The following is a 17,984-nucleotide window of genomic DNA, read 5'->3' as shown; positions in this document are numbered from 1 at the left end:
CATGAAAGTGAAAAGTGAAAGTGAAGTTGCTCAGTCGTGCCAACTCTTAGCAACCCCATGGACTGCAGCCCACCAGGCTCCTCCATCCATGGGATTCTCCAGGCAAGAGTACTAGAGTGGGGTGCCATTGCCTGATTCTTGTATTTGACACCCAAACTAAAGGCAACAAAAGCAAAAAGGAAAAAATGGGACTACATAAAAGACTGCACGACAAAATAAAGCCATCAGTAAAGTAAAAAGGCAACATGTAGAATGGGAGAAAATTTTGCAAATCATATATATTATATATGGTAAAATATACAAAGAACTCGTACAACTCAATGGCGAAAAAAAAAAAAAAACAGCTTAAAAATGGGGAGAGGAAATGGCCTCTTCCTGGCCATTCTCTCTGCCTGGCTGTCCAAGTCTCTCTTCTCTATCTCTCTGATACTCCTTCCATCCAAGATGAGCCACTCGGGGTGACTCTGGCCATTCCGCTGGTTTGGACAGGATACCTGCTTCTAGAGTGAGGTAGTGGGAGTGTAGGGTTCAGAATTTAAGATGGCACTCACTGGCAGATCAAGTGTCAGCACCTGAATAACCTGAACGATGCCATCTTAAATCAGGTGCCCTAGTGTGCTTTAGGAGAAGGCAATGGCGCCCCACTCCAGTACTCTGGCCTGGAAAATCCCATGGATGGAGGAGCCTGGTGGGCTGCAGTCCATGGAGGCGCTAAGAGTCGGACACGACTGAGCGACTTGACTTTCACTTTTCACTTTCATGCACTGGAGAAGGAAATGGCAACCCATTCCAGTGTTCTTGCCTGGAGAATCCCAGGGAGGGGGGAGCCTGGCGGTCTGCCTTCTGTGGGGTCACACAGAGTCGGACACAACTGAAGTGACTTAGCAGCAGCAGCAGTGTGCTTTATCCAAAACCCACTGAAGCATAACCCCACTGTAATTTCACCCCGAAGATTCAGATGTAGCCTCACCCTAGTCCTGGCCCTGCTCCCTGGCCTCCCCGCACTGATATTCCCTGACTCCACAGGACCACTTCTACAGATTAGCCTCCTCTTGAGCCTTGCTTTCTTGCTTTCTCTCCTCCATCAGTTTCTACTCTTAAAAAAAAACAAAAACAAGGGCCTTTTGCAATCGCCCTTCAGCTGGGACCTGGTACCTCCAGAGAGATAACACTGTGATCTTTCTCCCCCACCCAAATGGAAATATCCAAGTTCAAGTTATATGGAATTCTCATATGTATGAAGTTTTTAAAAAGAGACCACTGAATCTACCATCTCTCTTATCAAGGGAGAAAGCTGATGCTCTGAAAGGCGAGTAAGTCAGCACGTTGGAGGCCATCCGAGCCCAGGTCTCCTGACATCTGGCCCAGGGTCTTCCCCACTCCAAACATGCCCCACCAGCCACATATTCACTGCATGGGCAGGCTCCAAGAGAAGAAATCCCGCCTGTGGCTGCAGCTCCAGCCAGTGACTATGGAGCTCCAGCTTGATCATTATCTCCCCTTCACGTCTGCCAGTGAATGACAGCTTCAGCCTTTGTGGATTTAAGCCTGCCCATGATCTTCTCTGACTGCCTCCCTTGTGGATTTCCAACTTGCTCAGACAGCCTCCATAATTGCTCTCACTTTATCCTCTGGAGAGGGAAAGGTTGGTGCTCTAGGAGGAAAGCTTGTCTGGCGTAATGCCGGCTTGAGATTCTGGAACACCCTGAATATCCCCCTTAGTCCCATCTATCCCCCCCATTTAGCTTCATCTATCAGCAATGAGTCCATCAACCTCACAGAGTCTCCATCTGTAGCATGGTCCACCTACACCCACAGTATCCCCGCATCCCCTCAAATAGCCCCACCTCCTTCAAGTTCTGTTTGGATCACCCCACTGAGGTTAGTTCAAGCCACCAGACCCTCTACTGCCATCCCACAGTCTTATGAGCCCCAAGCATATCCCCTTCCATCCAACTCTCTGGAGAGTGTTTATCTCAATGAAGAAATTAAATGAATGACTCCTAAGTCTAATAAGAAGGATGCTTTAATGAGTGAAAATTGGGGAAATGCTAGATCCAGTTAACTTATTCCAGACCATTATTGCATATCAATAAATAGTGAAGAAACCCCAAGTGTCTGTTGCCATATTGCTTGCTTTGAATACAAAGAAATGGATAAACGTGTATTTAGAAGGAAAAGAAATCTATGTGGTCTCATACGGTAATGAGCTGCTTTCTTTCATCAGCATATTGTCTCGGAGCACTCCCTTCTGTCTTGTTATTTTGCCTGAAGTCTAGAATAGGGGGTGCCCAAGCATTTCCAAGAGGGGAGGGCAGCCCCTCCTGCAGGGCCTGGCCTGCGTGTGTGCTAAGTCTCTTCAGTCGTGTCCAACTTTGTGCGACTCTATGGACTGCAGCCTGCGAGGCTCCTCCGTGGGATTTTCCAGGCAAGAATACTGGAGAGGGAGGTGACTCCTACTCACTAGCCCCTCACTAGTCTTCTCCCCTCACTAGCCCCTTTTCTCCCCAGCAAGAAATTTGACTTTTCTTTGGCAAATGGAAATCAGGAATATCTTGGGATCATCTTTGCCTGCTCCCAACTCCTTACCTTCCATCAGTCATTCAAGTTGGTCATCTCTCAAGTCCACCCCTTCTTCCAACTACCCACAGCTACCCTCCTGACCATCCACCAACATCTTCCCCAGAATGACTCTAACACCCACCCAGTTTGTCTCCTGCTTTTCATCTATTCCATTCTAATCAGTCTGCACCTTTACTCCTTTCTTTTCAGGAAATTTAGATGCTCAAGTATCAACATGAAAGGATAAAATAAATGAAAATGTACCCTTCTTTTTTCTACCATGCTGCCAAAGCAGCATTTCCTAGAGCAAATCTAAACAGATTAAAAACCTACCATGGCTCTCAAGCTCCCATGATAAAAAGCATTCATTCATTTACTCATTCATTCAGCAAGTTTTTGTTGCTTCCTACCAAGTACCAGATATACCATTCTAGATTCTGGAGTTACATTAACAAACGAGTCAGACAGAGCCCCTGCCCTCAGGGAGTTTATAGTCTAGTTGGGTCAAGCCAACAATTAGAGGGCCGTCTCTGACAGGGAGGAACAGGATGTAATGGGAGCACCTAATGTGAATCCAGGGTGTTCTTAGCAGGGCACAGATGGTTTATTCCAAGTATATCCAACATACTTTTCTAGCCTAATTTTTTCTTCGCTTAACCCCTTTCGCATAAGCCAGTCTCCAGTCCTTCCTACACTAAACCACATCACCTGTGTTCTTGCTGGCCTCTATTCCTGAAAGACCATCCCCCTTTTACTAATTATTTTAGTCCACCAGTCAGCCAATATATATTTGTTGAGAATGTACTATGTGCCAAGCACTGTGCAAGCACCAAAGATACAATGCTGAGCAAAAATCGCACTCAATCCCTGCTCCAGAGATCTGGCCCTGGTTAATGGGAAGAAACACACACGAACCAAAGGACCACAGAAGGTGCTCAGTTACATCTGTGAGGAAGTGGTCTGAGAAGTACCAGGTGCAAAAGAGAGCGTGAAACAGACGTAAGACCGAGTCTGAAACTGTGTCCTCTGCATTGGCAAGTGGATTTCCATTAGACCACCAGTGAAGTCCTAGGCAGAGCCTTTAGAGCCAAGGTAAAGACTGGGCCTTATCCCTAGAGCAATGGCAATCATTTTTTAAATGCAGCCCAGGAAGACTCGTCGTTTGGCTTGTACACAGAGGCGGAGCTCTCGATATTCAACCGCGGGGTGGAAGGCGTTTGTGAGGGGCCAAGAAAGAGGCCCTCAAGATTCCCAGTGGTGTCCGTGACTTTGGAGCAGAGCCTCAGTGACCAGTCCTACAGCACCTGGTGCTGTGACTATTGCGATGTCCACACCTGACGATCATCCTGTTGATGGCAATTCTGCTGACCGCGGAGGTAACTAGCATTGACCCAAACTCAATGCTAGCTGTCAGCATTCAGTATGAAGTCCCTGGCAATTACTGTTTGTCCCGGAGAATGGCTGATAATGCCTGTGTTCTTCTTTGCTGTCTCTGTTCTTGTGTTTACAATCAGTTTAATGCTGGTATACGGAGGAATTTCTTATCAATTGGGTTGGTTGATTCTGCTCTTCTGCTACTGGCTTTTTGACTTTTTTCTCAGCTGCTTGGTTGCTATCAGTTATTTGCCAAGAATCAAAGACTATCTGGATCAATGATCGGATTTTCCCTATAAAGATGACCTCCTGACGTTGGACTCCAGCTGCCTCCTGTTCATTGTTCTTGTGTTCTTTGCCTTGTTCATCACTTTAAGGCTTATCTGATCAACTGTGTTTGGGACTGTTATGAATACATCAACAGCAACATGCCATAGATTGCTGTGTATCCGGCCTTTGAAGCACCTCCCCAGTATGTTTTGCCAGCCTATGAAATGGCAGTGAAGATGCCTGGGAAAGAACCAATGCCTCCTTATATACCTGCCTGAAGAAATTCTGCCTTTGTCAATAAACCCTGTACCAGCTTTTTGTCCTGATACGTGTTTGATACAAAGTATATTTTCCTTTGTTCAAGTATTTATTTTCAAACACTGACAAGCTATTTGGATATCAGATTGTGTTGTTGCTGTTGTTAAGAATATTACATTTTAGTCGTTTTTGAAGATTATCTAGGTTAAGCAAGAGCAAAATGCCATTGTTTGCCTTTGATGGGGGTTGGTGGAAAGGGGGTATTCTCTATGCCTATTCTTTTTTAACTTTGCACTTTCTTTTTATAATAGTTTGCTTTTTGGTTATTTGCTGTCCTGGATACTTTCAGGAAGAATGAATTCAATATTCAGGGTGAATGAGTTCAGCGTAAGATCTGAAGTTTTCAGCTATGAAAACAGGAAAAATATGTCACATTTTAATTTGACTGTGGAAGATGATGGTTGCATGTTTCTAATATGTATGTGCTTCCATCTTTGAGATGAGATGTTTTAATAAATCTCTTAAATATATATATTTTTAAAGCAGCCCAGGGATGTGATCAGCTTGCCACCATCCTTTAAGACCCAAGTCAAATGTCCCTGTGTCTTCCCAATACCCCAGACAGTCCCCGTCCTGGAGAGCTCCCTCCAGCAGCCCAGGCACCCTGCACAGGGGTGACGAGCGAGGTGACAGGTAGGTCCTCAACAGCAGAGACCCTGTCCTCTCAGTGGCACACAGTGTGGCACATGTAAGTGCCCAGTAAAGAGTTTTCCAGCTGCCACTCACTCAATCAACACTTGCAGCAGTCAGCTTTGCTTCCTCCCCACCATCCTGCCCAGTCAGGAAAGGTCCACCCTACTGGGTTGGTTCAGACTCCTATCACCCCTTGGCTTCTAAGCAATCCCTCTGCCTCCCTTCTTTTTTTCTAAATTTATTTTTAATTGGAAGATAATTGCTTTACAATATTATGTTGGTTTCTGCCATATATCAACATGAATCAGCCATAGGTATACAGATGTCCCTTCCCTCTTGAACCTCCCACCCATCCCACCCTATCCCACCCCTCTAGGGTGTCACAGAGCACCAGCTTTGAGTTCCCTGCATCATACAGCAAATTTCCACTGGCCATCTAATTTTATATACGGTAGTGTGTGTACGTTTCCGTGCGACTCTCTCAATGCGTCCCACCCTCTCCTTCCCCCACTGCGTCCACAAGTTCTGTCTTCTCTGTGTCTTCATCTCCACTGCTGCCCTGCAAATAGGCTCATCAGTCCCATCTTTCTAGATCCCGTATTGTGCCTCCCTTCTTTCCCCTCATAAGCCATGCTCCACATGCCTGCCAGGGTTCCGTCCTCAACAAAGGTCCGACCAGGCCACTCTGCAGCTTACATAAGCTTTCACCTACTCCCCAAAGCCTGCAGGATCAAACACACATTCTTCAGGCTAATTATTCAATGCCCTTCACAATCCAATCTCAAACTAATCTTTCTGGCCTCAGGTTTCACTGGATCCTTCCTTCCCTGGACCCTTTATTCCATCTACAGTCAATGCCCTAGAATATTCCTCAAGCAGACCCCCACTGCCACCCCCATGCCTCTACCGAGGCTGCGCTTCCCTCGTGTTTTCACAATTGGAAGACTTCTGGTGCTTCAAAATATAGTTCAGTTGCTAACCCATCTCCTCTCAGCCCCCAAATCCAAAATTAGTAACGTCTTTTCTTTGTATTAATACATAGTCATTCCTAGCACCTTGCCCAGTAGCCGGCACACCTAGTCCCATCCCGTCCCTGCCCTGCGCCGTCCCTCATCAGCCACTGAGGCAGCCGTGAAAAGTAGAATGTATGACAGAAACCAGCAAAACATTGTAAGGCAATTACCCTCCAATTAAAAAATAAATCAATTAATAATAAAAAAAAGAGTGGGAGGGATGGGAAAGCAGCTCCCTCTACCCACGTGGGAGCCTTGCATTCCCAGGAGGAAAGGGAAACTAAGCCACGCTTGTTCAAATCTTCAGACAAAGAAACAACCTGACCCGTATTCTAGGAAACGGCTTCTAAGCCTGCAAAGAAGCATCCATTGTTTCTGGACGATTTCTTAAACTCAAAAATAAAATATCAAGTCTGTGATTTACATACTATAAATAAAAGTGACCTCCCCAGATGGCTCATTTTGTTCATCAAAGACCTCTTTTTCACTGTGCTTAAAAGCCATTTGCTTTGGGTGCCGTTCAGATTTATATCTCAAGACGTGACCGTAGGGAATGCTCGGTGGAATATGAGCTCTAGGATGAATTCCCCACATGCGGAGTCAGCGGTGTCCCTGTTGGACACAAAGGGCATTTTTCAGCTGCCTTAATCAAGACACAAGAGAGTAGCAAAATAAATCAATCATGTGTTTGATTAAAAGTATCTTCCTAAACATCTGCTCCAGGTCAGCAATAGCAAACACCTTAAATCAATGTTAAATGACTGATGTGACTGTAAAAGCTTTGTCACTCGGAGAAAGTCAGTCAGTCTCTCCATGTACAAATTTTTTTGATATCCACTTTGGCACTCCCTGGGCTTCCCTGGTAGCTCAAACAGTAAAGAATCTGCCTGCAATGCTGGAGACCCGGGTTCAATCTCTGGGGTCTGGAGGGTCCCCTGGAGAAGGAAATGGGAACCCACTCCAGTATTCTTGCCTGGAGAATTCCATGGATAAAGAAGCCTGGCAGGCTACAGTCCATGGGGTCGCAAACAGTCAGACACGACTGAGCAACTAAATTTCACTTTTTTGTCACTCACTGGTCTCTTCTTTCTTCTCCGAGACCGTCTTTCATCAGTTATCCAAAGCACATCAGTGGCTGATTGTAAATGGTGGGGTTGGGGCACTGCACAAAGTCCTCTGCTGTCTTGGAATTCATAGTCTAATGCACACACACACGCAAAACAGAGGCAGCAACATGGTCCCAGTAATATGTTGCGTGGTACATACAACATAAGCAAAATCAGATTTCTCTTCATGTTCACATCATCCTGGGTGGGGACTGCTCCTTTGAAGTTTACTCTGTTTTCATGCCCACCCTGGGAGAGACTCAAGGCAGGAGACATCTATCTCCATTTGATTAATGATCACACTGAGCGCAGAGGGGCTAAATGCTATGCCCAGGTTCATGCTGGTGAGTCCAGTGACAAGGGCAAAACATGCATCTGAATCTTCTGGCTTTAAATCCAGAGCTCTCTCCCCCTCTCCAGGGCTGCCTCCCACAGACCTGAGAAGATCAGAGAAAGACGGACAACGTTGGTGCCCTTGGAGGAAGAGAGAGATCTAGAGCTAGCGTTTAGGTTGGGGAGACAGGAAGAGGCTTGAGGAACTAAGCCAGCTTGGACAGGTGGGATGCAAGAACTGGACAAATCCAGCTGAGGGAGATTTTTGGAAAACTTTTTTTCTTTTAATGGCCGTGCTGGGTCTTTGTTGCTGTGTGGGCTTTTACTCCAGTTGCCGCCGGTGGGGGCTCCCCTCCAGCTGCAGTGTGTGGACTTGGCATTGCAGCAGCTTCTCTTGTGGTGCAGCACAGGCTCTAGAGTGTGCTGACTTCGCTAGCTGCGGCACGTGGGCTCAGTAGATGCAGTTCCCAGGCTCTAGAGCACAGGCTAGTAGTTGGCACACGCGTTTGGATGCTCCGCAGCGTGTGGATCTCCCCAGACCAGGGATCAGACCTGGGTCTCCGGCATTGGCAGGCAGACTCTCTACCACTGAGCCACCAGGGAACCTTTTAAAGTTATGGGAGAGAACTGACTTCATTTGTGGCAAGATGAGAAAAGAGGTAGATGAAAATGCAGGGCTTTGACTTTTACGGTGGTTCCCATATACATTTTTTTTTTTGCCTACGGGAATTTTTTAAATTAATTAATTTATTTTTTATTGAAGGATAATTGCTTTACAGAATTTTGCTGTTTTCTGTCAGACCTCAACATGAATCAGCCATAAGTATACATATATCCCCTCTTGAAGCTCCCTCCCATATCCCTCCCCATCGCACCCCTCTAGGTTGATACAGAGCCCCTGTTTGAGTTTCATGAGCCATACACCAAATTCCTGTTGGCTATCTATTTTACATATGGTAATGTAAGTTTCCATGTTACTCTTTCTATACATCTCACCCTCTTCTTCTTCCCATATACTTTTGAAAGACACATTGAGGGCAGGAAATTCTAGATGGCAGTTCAGCTTCCCTCTCTTTTCCTACGAAAACAGGAGCAAAGTTCCCTGGGGCCTGAGGCTGCATCAGGAATGCCTGGGATCAGCAGTGAGCTCTGGCAGTCCGTAAACCAGAGTTAGGCAGCAGCTGTCCCAGTAACTTGGTTAATTAAATTAGAGCCCACTGAATGCTTTATTGACCTAAAGCTCACTCCAGTGAGCAGGCCCACTTAGAAGGTGACCATGTTCACTGGTTAACAGATTAAATAGAATGGCCAGGGAAAATAAGGAGTGATGGGAAAAGTCCCCTCGCTGCAAACAAATCCTCTGAAGTGCAGCTGCTACAGAATGACCTGTAGGTGATTTATCTGATGTTACGGGTTGAATTAGGACTTCCCTGTAGCTCACGTGGTAAAGAATCTGCCTGCGATGCAGGAGACCAGGGTTCAATCCCTGGGTCAGGAAGATCCTATGGCGAAGGGAATGGCAATCCACTCCAGTATTCTTGCCTGGTGAATTCCATGGGCAGAGGAGCCTGGTGGGCTACAGTTCATGGGGTCACAGAGTCGGACACGACCTGGTGACTCACACACACACGGGTTGAACTGCCCTCCCTCCATAAAATTCATGTGTTGAGATCCTAAGTCTAGTGACTCAGACAGTGACCTTATTTGGAGATAGTGTCTTTATAGAGGTTAAAAGGTCATTAGGATGGACCCTGATCCATTATGACTGACCGGTGTCCTTAAAAGAGGGGGAATTTGAACAGAGGGAAGATGTTATGAAGAGACACAGAGAGAAGACGGACAAGAGAGAGACCTGGAACAGATCCTTCAGAAGGCACCAATTCTGCCAACACCTTAATTTTAGATTTCTAGCCTTCAGAACTGTGAGATGATACATTTCCATTACTTAAGTCACCCAAATTCTGGTGCTTTGTTACAGCTGCTGCTAAGTCACTTCAGTTGTGTCGGACTCTGTGTGACCACATAGACGGCAGCTCACCAGGCTCCCCCGTCTCTGGGATTCTCCAGGCAAGAATACTGGAGTGGGTTGCCGTTTCCTTCTCCAACACATAAAGTGAAAAGTGAAAGTGAAGTCGGTCAGTCGTGTCCGACTCTTAGCGACCTCATGGACTGCAGCCTACCAGGCTCCTCCGTCCCGGCAACCTCACCAATTAACACATCTGGGGACACACGAGAGCCAGAAAGACCCCTGGGTCTGAAGGAATTTTCATGAGAACAGTGAAAAGAGCAACCAGCTCTGGAGTCAAACCAACCTGGGATGGAACCCTGACTTTGTATTATCCACTGTGTGACCCTGGGCAAGACACTTCATCTCTCTGTGCCTTGATTCCTCATCTGCAAAACTGGGATAGTAATATCCTTCTTTCTCAAAAGAATGTTCTTAGGATTAAACGTGAAAACATATAGTCTTTGGTTTCTGTTGATCCAGGTCACACATGACCGCTTAGCAACTAGGCACGGTCATCAATGTAAATTATGACCATTTAACAACACCGATGTAATGGACATGACTCATTTTTCTAAAATAACTACAAAGTGTGAGAGAGTCTGAGGTTACCACACCTTCCATGGGGTTCTGTGAACATCATGACGATTGTATCCCTTCTCTGTTCTTTTGGCTGCAGTGAATTTATCACACATTTGCTCTTTCTCCCTCTGTCAGCCTGGCAACTTCAGCTTTACTTTTTTCCCCTCAGCTGTGCTGGGTCTTTGCTGCAGCACACAGGGCTCCAGAGCATGCAGGCTCAGTGGTCGCAGCACATGAGTGTATTCGCCCCGTAGCGTATAGGATCTTAGTTCCCCAACCAGGGATCAAACCTACAGATTCTTAACCACGAGGTCACCAGGCAAGTCCTGAGATTTCAGCTTAATGCTCTGAAGTTCTCCTCCTTCATTTGTCTTGCCAGACTTGGGCCAGAGGGGAGAGTTCATTTAGCAGTCTCCAGGACCTGCCTCTCACCATCTTACTCTGGAGCTCACTCCTGGAGACAGCCAAATAGACTTTGAAAAAAACAAATGCACTTTAATTCGTCTTTTTTGTTGCCTGCTTAAAAAAAAAATATCTTGTCACTTCCACCTCCACCCCAAAATAATTATTATCATAACAAAACCAAATGGAAAATCACTTCCTGTAACAATAAGATCATATAGTAAAGCTCTATTTGTCCAGGTTTGTTGGGAGATTGACTCTTTTGGTTAACTTTCCATTCTACTTGTAAGTTATCTTATCAGGATTTCCCTGGTGGCACAATGGATTAGAATCTTCCTGCCAATACAGGGGACACGGAGTCAATCCTTGGTCCACAAAGATTCCACATGCCTCAGAGCAGCTAAGCCTGTGTGTCACAACTACTGAGCCCGTGCTCTAGAGCCGGAGAGCCCCAACTGCTGAGCCCACGAGCTACAACTACTGAAGCCTGTACGCCTCGAGTCTGTGCTCCAAAACAAGAAAAGCCACTGCAGTGAGAAACCCGAGGACTGCAAGGAAGAGTAGCCCCTGCTCCTTGAAGCTAGAGGAAGCCCTTGCGCAGCAACAAAGACCCAGTGCAACCACAAATAAAATAATAACAATAAAAAATAAAGATCAAAAGTTAGCCTATCAAAGCTAGAGAACAACTTCCAAAGAATTAGAATATAAATCAAGTATGCTAAATTCCAAGTATACTGGGATGGTTTACTCCTTCCTGGTTCAGAAGCCTTATAGACTTTGTCGGTGTTTCAGGGACAACGTCAGGCCTTCAGTTAGTGCTGAAGAGTCCTGATAACAAGAGCTGAAGTTATCAATAACTTGTACCTCCAGGTGGCATGAATTCTAAACAAATAGGTTTTGTATGCATCTGCATAAACATATACATATGTACCTATACATATATACTCACATGAGTACAAATATCCGCACACAATCAAGGAAAACAATGTCAAACCCTTCCCACATGAGAGGTCACAAGGACTACATACAAGGACACTCCAGGTCACGCCACACATGTGCCCTGCTTTTTATCTGGGCCAAGCTGTCACACACTGTGTGGGGCTGACCTCAGTTCAATCCATGATTATCTATTAAGTATACTCTGTCCCAGAAGAGCATTAGACACCATTCTTGACCACAAAGAGTTCGAGTGTAGTTGGAGAAACCCCTACACAACTAAACTCTAAGTTGAGTTCGTTGAGGTTGAAGTGCTAAAGCTAATGTCTGTGTGGTCATCATTCTGTGGCAGGCCCCATGCCGTGCATTTTACATAAATCATCTCATTGAATCTTCTCAGCAAACCCATGACCTCAGTCATTAACTTTATCTTATAAATGAAGATTCTGAGTCTTAGAATAAAAAACTTGTCCAAGGTCACAGAACTAAGTAAATGTAGACTCAGATATGAAACCCAGGTCAGTGTGACTCCACAGCCCATGCTGGCGCTTTACCCGCCCACCCCCAGTCCTGCCTCTTCTGCCCTTCCTCGTACTCAAGTCTGGGTAGACCAGCTGGCCACCGCAATGATCCTCCAAAAGGTCAAACTTTCTTCTTGTTCCTCCTTTTTCATTCCCACCACTCATCCACAGCTTCTACTACTCTTCCCCAGAAAACAAAACAAAGAAACAAACAAAAATCAGAGAACTAGGATTCAGGCTTTTCAGGAGCCTTTTTCTTCTACTCTGAAGCAAACTCCAAGGGGAAATATAATTCAGTGCAAAGCAAAAAACATTTTTACTGTCTTTGCTTCATGGAAAAATAACATTACTTTCTTAATGAGACCATGACTTTATAAAAAAAAAATTAGTTGTCATATAGGTCTCCTTCTGCTCTAACTGAACTACTCTTTGTTCCTTACTGATTTGTTGGCAGAAATTAGCCAAAAACAAACACCAGAGAGTTAAGGTTGTACTTTCTCAAGGAACCCCAAGTTAAATTCTCATAGGTTGAAAAAGTTAATGCTAAACAACTAGATACTTGGGGCAAAGAGAAACAGAAAATTAGAAATAATACTCCACAAGCATCTACTGCAGCACCACCCAGCCAGATGGAAAAAGTGGCTAATTTTTTTTTTTTTAATAAACAAGAAGTTGACACAGAGACATAGGGAATTTCTGCTTTCCATAAGTCTACTAGTAGGTTCCATTCTACTGAAAACCAGGATGTCTAATGTGTTTTTTAATTGCTTTGCTAATGATCGCTTTTTAGACAGCCAAAGAAGCAAAGTGAGGACCTTTTTATTCAAACCATCAGTTAGAGAACAACTGCAAATTTCATAATAGGCGAGGAAGAAATGATTTGGCCAAGGCACAATTCCCAACTTTAGGAAAGCATATTTCAAAGAGCACAGAAAAGGAATTCCCTGACAGTCCAGTGCTTAGGACTATGAACTTCCGCTGCAGAGCGCAGGTTCAATCCATCAGGGAACTAAGACCTCACAAACCACATGGTGAAGCCAAAAAGAAAAAAGAGCACAGAAAGGTGCCAGAAATAATCTCAAGGCTATAGACTTTTTTTTTAAAAAGACATAATGTTTATATGTAGAATTTTTTTAATGCAACTTATAAAAAAATTAACTTACTTACAAAATAGAAACAAACTCACAGGCATAGAAAACAAATTTACTATTACCAAAGAAGAAAAGGGAAGGGGAGGGATTAAATTAAATTAAATTTAAAAAGTATGGGATTAGTAGATACACACCACTGTATATAAAATAGATAAATAACAGGGATTTACTTTATAGCATAGGGAACTATATTCAATATCTTATAATAAATCATAATGGAAAAGAATCTGAAGCTGTACACTTGAAATTAATACATTATAGATGAATTATAGTTTCAGTTCAGTTCAGTTGCTCAGTTGTGTCCGACTCTTTGCGACCCCATGAATTGCAGCACGCCAGGCCTCCCTGTCCATCACCAACTCCCGGAGTGCACACAGACTCACATCCATCGAGTCAGTGATGCCATCCAACCATCTCATCCTCTTTCATCTCCTTCTCTTCCTGCCCCCAATCTCCCCCAGCATCAGAGTCTTTTCCAATGAGTCAACTCTTCGTATGAGGTGGCCAAAGTACTGAAGCTTCAGCTTTAGCATCATTCCTTCCAAAGAACACCCAGGGCTGATCTCCTTTAGAATGGACTGGTTGGCACTTGTAAAAGAATGAAACTAGAACACTTTCTAACACCATACACAAAAATAAACTCAAAATGGATTAAAGATCTAAATGTAAGACCAGAAACTATAAAACTCCTAGAGGAGAACATAGGCAAAACACTCTCCGACATACATCACAGCAGGATCCTCTATGACCCACCTCCCAGAATACTGGAAATAAAAGCAAAAATAAACAAACGGGACCTAATTAAACTTAAAAGCTTCTGCACAACAAAGGAAACTATAAGCAAGGTAAAAAGACAGCCTTCAAATGGGAGAAAATAATAGCAAATGAAGCAACTGACAAACAACTAATCTCAAAAATATGCAAGCAATTCCTATAGCTCAATTCCAGAAAAATAAATGACCCAATCAAAAAATGGGCCAAAGAACTAAATAGACATTTCTCCAAAGAAGACATACAGATGGCTAACAAACACATGAAAAGATGCTCAACATCACTCATTATCAGAGAAATGCAAATCAAAACCACTATGAGGTACCATTTCATGCCAGTCAGAATGGCTGCGATCCAAATGTCTACAAGCAATAAATGCTGGAGAGGATGTGGAGAAAAGGGAACCCTCTTACACTGTTGGTGGGAATGCAAACTAGTACAGCCACTATGGAGAACAGTGTGGAGATTCCTTAAAAAACTGGAAATAGAACTGCCTTATGACCCAGCAATCCCACTGCTGGGCATACACACCGAGGAAACCAGAATTGAAAGAGACACGTGTACCCCAATGTTCATCGCAGCACTGTTTATAATAGCCAGGACATGGAAGCAACCTAGATGCCCATCAGCAGATGAATGGATCAGAAAGCTGTGGTACATATACACAATGGAGTATTACTCAGCCATTAAAAAGAATACATTTGAATCAGTTCTAATGAGGTGGATGAAACTGGAGCCTATTATACAGAGTGAAGTAAGCCAGAAAGAAAAACACCAATACAGTATACTAACGCATATATATGGAATTTAGAAAGATGGTAACAATAACCCTGTATACGAGACAGCAAAAGAGACACTGATGTATAGAACAGTCTTTTGGACTCTGTGGGAGAGGGAGAGGAGAGGGTGGGATGATTTGGGAGAATGACATTGAAATATGTATAATATCATATATAAATGAGTCACCAGTCCAGGTTCAATGCACGATACTGGATGCTTGGGGCTGGTGCACTGGGATGACCCAGAAGGATGATATGGGGAGGGAAGAGGATTCAGGATGGGGAACACATGTATACCTGTGGTGGATTCATTTTGATATATGGCAAAACCAATACAATATTATAAAGTTATAAAATAAAATAAAAAAAAAAAGAATGGACTGGTTGGATCTCCTTGCAGTCCAAGGGACTCTCAAGAGTCTTCTCCAACACCACAGTTCAAAAGCATCAATTCTTTCGTGCTCAGCTTTATTCACAGTCCAACTCTCACATCCATACATGACCACTGGAAAAACCATAGCCTTGACTAGACGGACCTTTGTTGGCAAAGTAATGTCTCTGCTTTTCAATATGCTATCTAGGTTGGTCATAAGTTTCCTTCCAAGGAGTAAGCGTCTTTTAATTTCATGGCTGCAATCACCATCTGCAGTGATTTTGGAGCCCCAAAAAATAAAGTCTGACACTGTTTCCACTGTTTCCCCATCTATTTCCCATGAAGTGATGGGACCAGATGCCATTATCTTAGTTTCCTGAATGTTGAGCTTTAAGCCAACTTTTTCACTCTCCACTTTCACTTTCATCAAGAGGCTTTTGAGTTCCTCTTCACTTTCTGCCATAAGGGTGGTTTCATTTGCATATCTGAGGTTATTGATATTTCTCCCGGCAATCTTGATTCCAGCTTGTGCTTCTTCCAGCCCAGCGTTTCTCATGGTGTACTCTGCATAGAAGTTAAATAAGCAGGGTGACAATATACAGCCTTGATGTACTCCTTTTCCTATTTGGAACCAGTCTGTTGTTCCATGTCCAGTTCTAACTGTTGCTTACTGACCTGCATATAGGTTTCTCAAGAGGCAGGTCAGGTGGTCTGGTATTCCCATCTCTTTAAGAATTTTCCACAGTTTATCGTGATCCACACAGTCAAAGGCTTTAACATAGTCAATAAAGCAGAAATAGATGTTTTTCTGGAACTGTCTTGCTTTTTTGATGATCCAGCAGATGTTGGCAATTTGATCTCTGCTTCCTCTGCCTTTTCTAAAACCAGCTTGAACATCTGGAAGTTCAAAGTTCATGTATTGTTGAAGCCTGGCTTGGAGAATTTTGAGCATTAATTATAGCTTAATGAGTAAAATTAAAAATACTTCATACTCTGAGTGAAAGAGGAGGGGAAGGACCTCCCTGGTGGTCCAGGGGTTAGGACTCCTGATTGGGGAACTAAGATCCCTCATGCCTTGAGGTGTGGCCAATTTTTTTTTTTTTTTTAAAGAAAGAGGAGAAGGTATTTCAAAACCGAAAATCTGACTGTATAATAAGTATGACAATACAATAAAAAACAGGAGTCTACAAATGAAAACCCAGTGATGAGTTCAACAAAACAGCAACAAAAACAGGCCCTTTATAAGCAAAAATAGAAGAATGGCCTGGACTTGAAAAGACAGTGTCAGTATAGATCAAAGCCAAGAATATGCTGAAGTTTACGAAAAACATTATTTCAAGGAATTTGACAGTGGATGGAGGGCAGCAAAAGAGGATGGTCACTGAAAGAAAAGGAAAAAAAGGGTTCTGCTATACTTGATAATGGGGCTTCCCCAGTGGCTCAGCAGTAAAGACTCCCCCTGCAACGCAGGAGACGCAGGAGACTAGGGTTTGAGCCCTGAGTCGAGAAGATCCCCTGGAGGATGGCATGGCAGCTGGATGCAGTAGTGTTGCCTGGGAAATTCCATGGACAGAGGAGCCTGGCAAGGTACAGTCCATGGGATGGCAAAGAGTCAGACAGGACTGAAAGGCCTGAGCGTGCAGCATGCATATGTGATCACGTGATGTTAAAAAACTGACACAAAGAGAGTTGAACGACTCAAACACTCTTGCTCCCCAGTTCCTATCAAGGAGAACTACCTTCAACCTGGGAAGGCTAGAACCAATGCACTTGAGAGGAAATGAAGCCGAAGTTAGGTGGAAAGATGGAAAGAGAAAACCTGGGTTTTTCACAGTTCCAGACTCAGGTGAATTCTGGGACTTAAAAGGAACTTCAGATGTAATCACAAATCCAGGTTACGTCGTCCTTGAGATGAGAAAGTGTCCCAATTTTCAAAAAGGGGGCAAAAGACCTACTGCGATTAAAGTCAATTTTACAAAAGAAAAGATGACTAAAGAGAAGGTGAGCAAGAAGCCCTAATTTTTTAGTTTTAAATAATAATAAGGTAGATGCAGATATGGCAAACTATTTAGACTATGCCTCTAGGAACATAACTTAGCATGGAAATTAAATGAAATGTATAACAAGGTTAATCTGAGATATTCAAAGCGGTGCATAATTTTTATCATGCTGCATCAAGCATAAATGGAGCCCTTCATGCTCATGAAAACAATTAATACTCTTTCAGGCAGCATTTCTGAAGTCAGAGAATGGGAATGGGAGACAGAAGCCAGCCAGCAGCTGCTCCTCTCCTGACGCCACTCCACCCAGACAGGCCTGAGGGAAGGGAGTCACTCTGCCTGAAACCAGGCCAGTCCCAGAGTCCAGCCAACACCGGAGAGCTGGAGCTGGGGCACCAAGTCTCCTGGGATTGTCTGTGAGAGGAAGCCAGGAGACCCTGGTTCTAAGGGATCGCTCTCATCAGGAGGTATCCTCTCTGATGAGATGATCAGCAAGAAGACTCTTTTCTGGGCAACCTTTGAACATGCAGAAACCATGAACTGGGTTAACTGGAGCAAGTGGCTAGGCAGAGAGGAGGAGGACGCAAAGGTCAAGTGGTGGCGAGTCAGCCGTCAACGGCATTTGAGTGTTTGTTATTTACTAGCCAGTGCTCAGGGAAAGGGAGCGGGGTGGATACAGGCTCAACCTGAGTGAGGAACTGAAGCTGGGATAAAAGGGAGAGGCTGCCAGCTAAAAGACACTTCCTGTGGGCAGAGCAGAGAAACGACAGGGGCGGAGAGACGGAAAAAGAGAAAGCTTCAAAGAAACAGCATTCAGACTTCTTACAAGAATGAGCCCTGGGTTTAAAATGATAA

The 17,984-nt window shown here is 44.2% G+C and overlaps 1 pseudogene; it reads left to right on the top strand.

The window, feature by feature from the left end:
• The first annotated feature begins 1,797 nt into the window (after window positions 1-1,797).
• On the top strand, window positions 1,798-4,837 carry LOC102398813 (annotated as a pseudogene).
• The last annotated feature ends 13,147 nt before the right edge of the window (window positions 4,838-17,984 follow it).

The sequence above is a fragment of the Bubalus bubalis genome, chromosome 16 (assembly GCF_019923935.1).
Source record: "Bubalus bubalis isolate 160015118507 breed Murrah chromosome 16, NDDB_SH_1, whole genome shotgun sequence".
Classification (NCBI taxonomy): domain Eukaryota; kingdom Metazoa; phylum Chordata; class Mammalia; order Artiodactyla; family Bovidae; genus Bubalus; species Bubalus bubalis.
The sequence above is the reverse complement of the archived record's forward strand: the minus strand, read 5'-3'. Positions and strand labels throughout refer to the sequence as shown.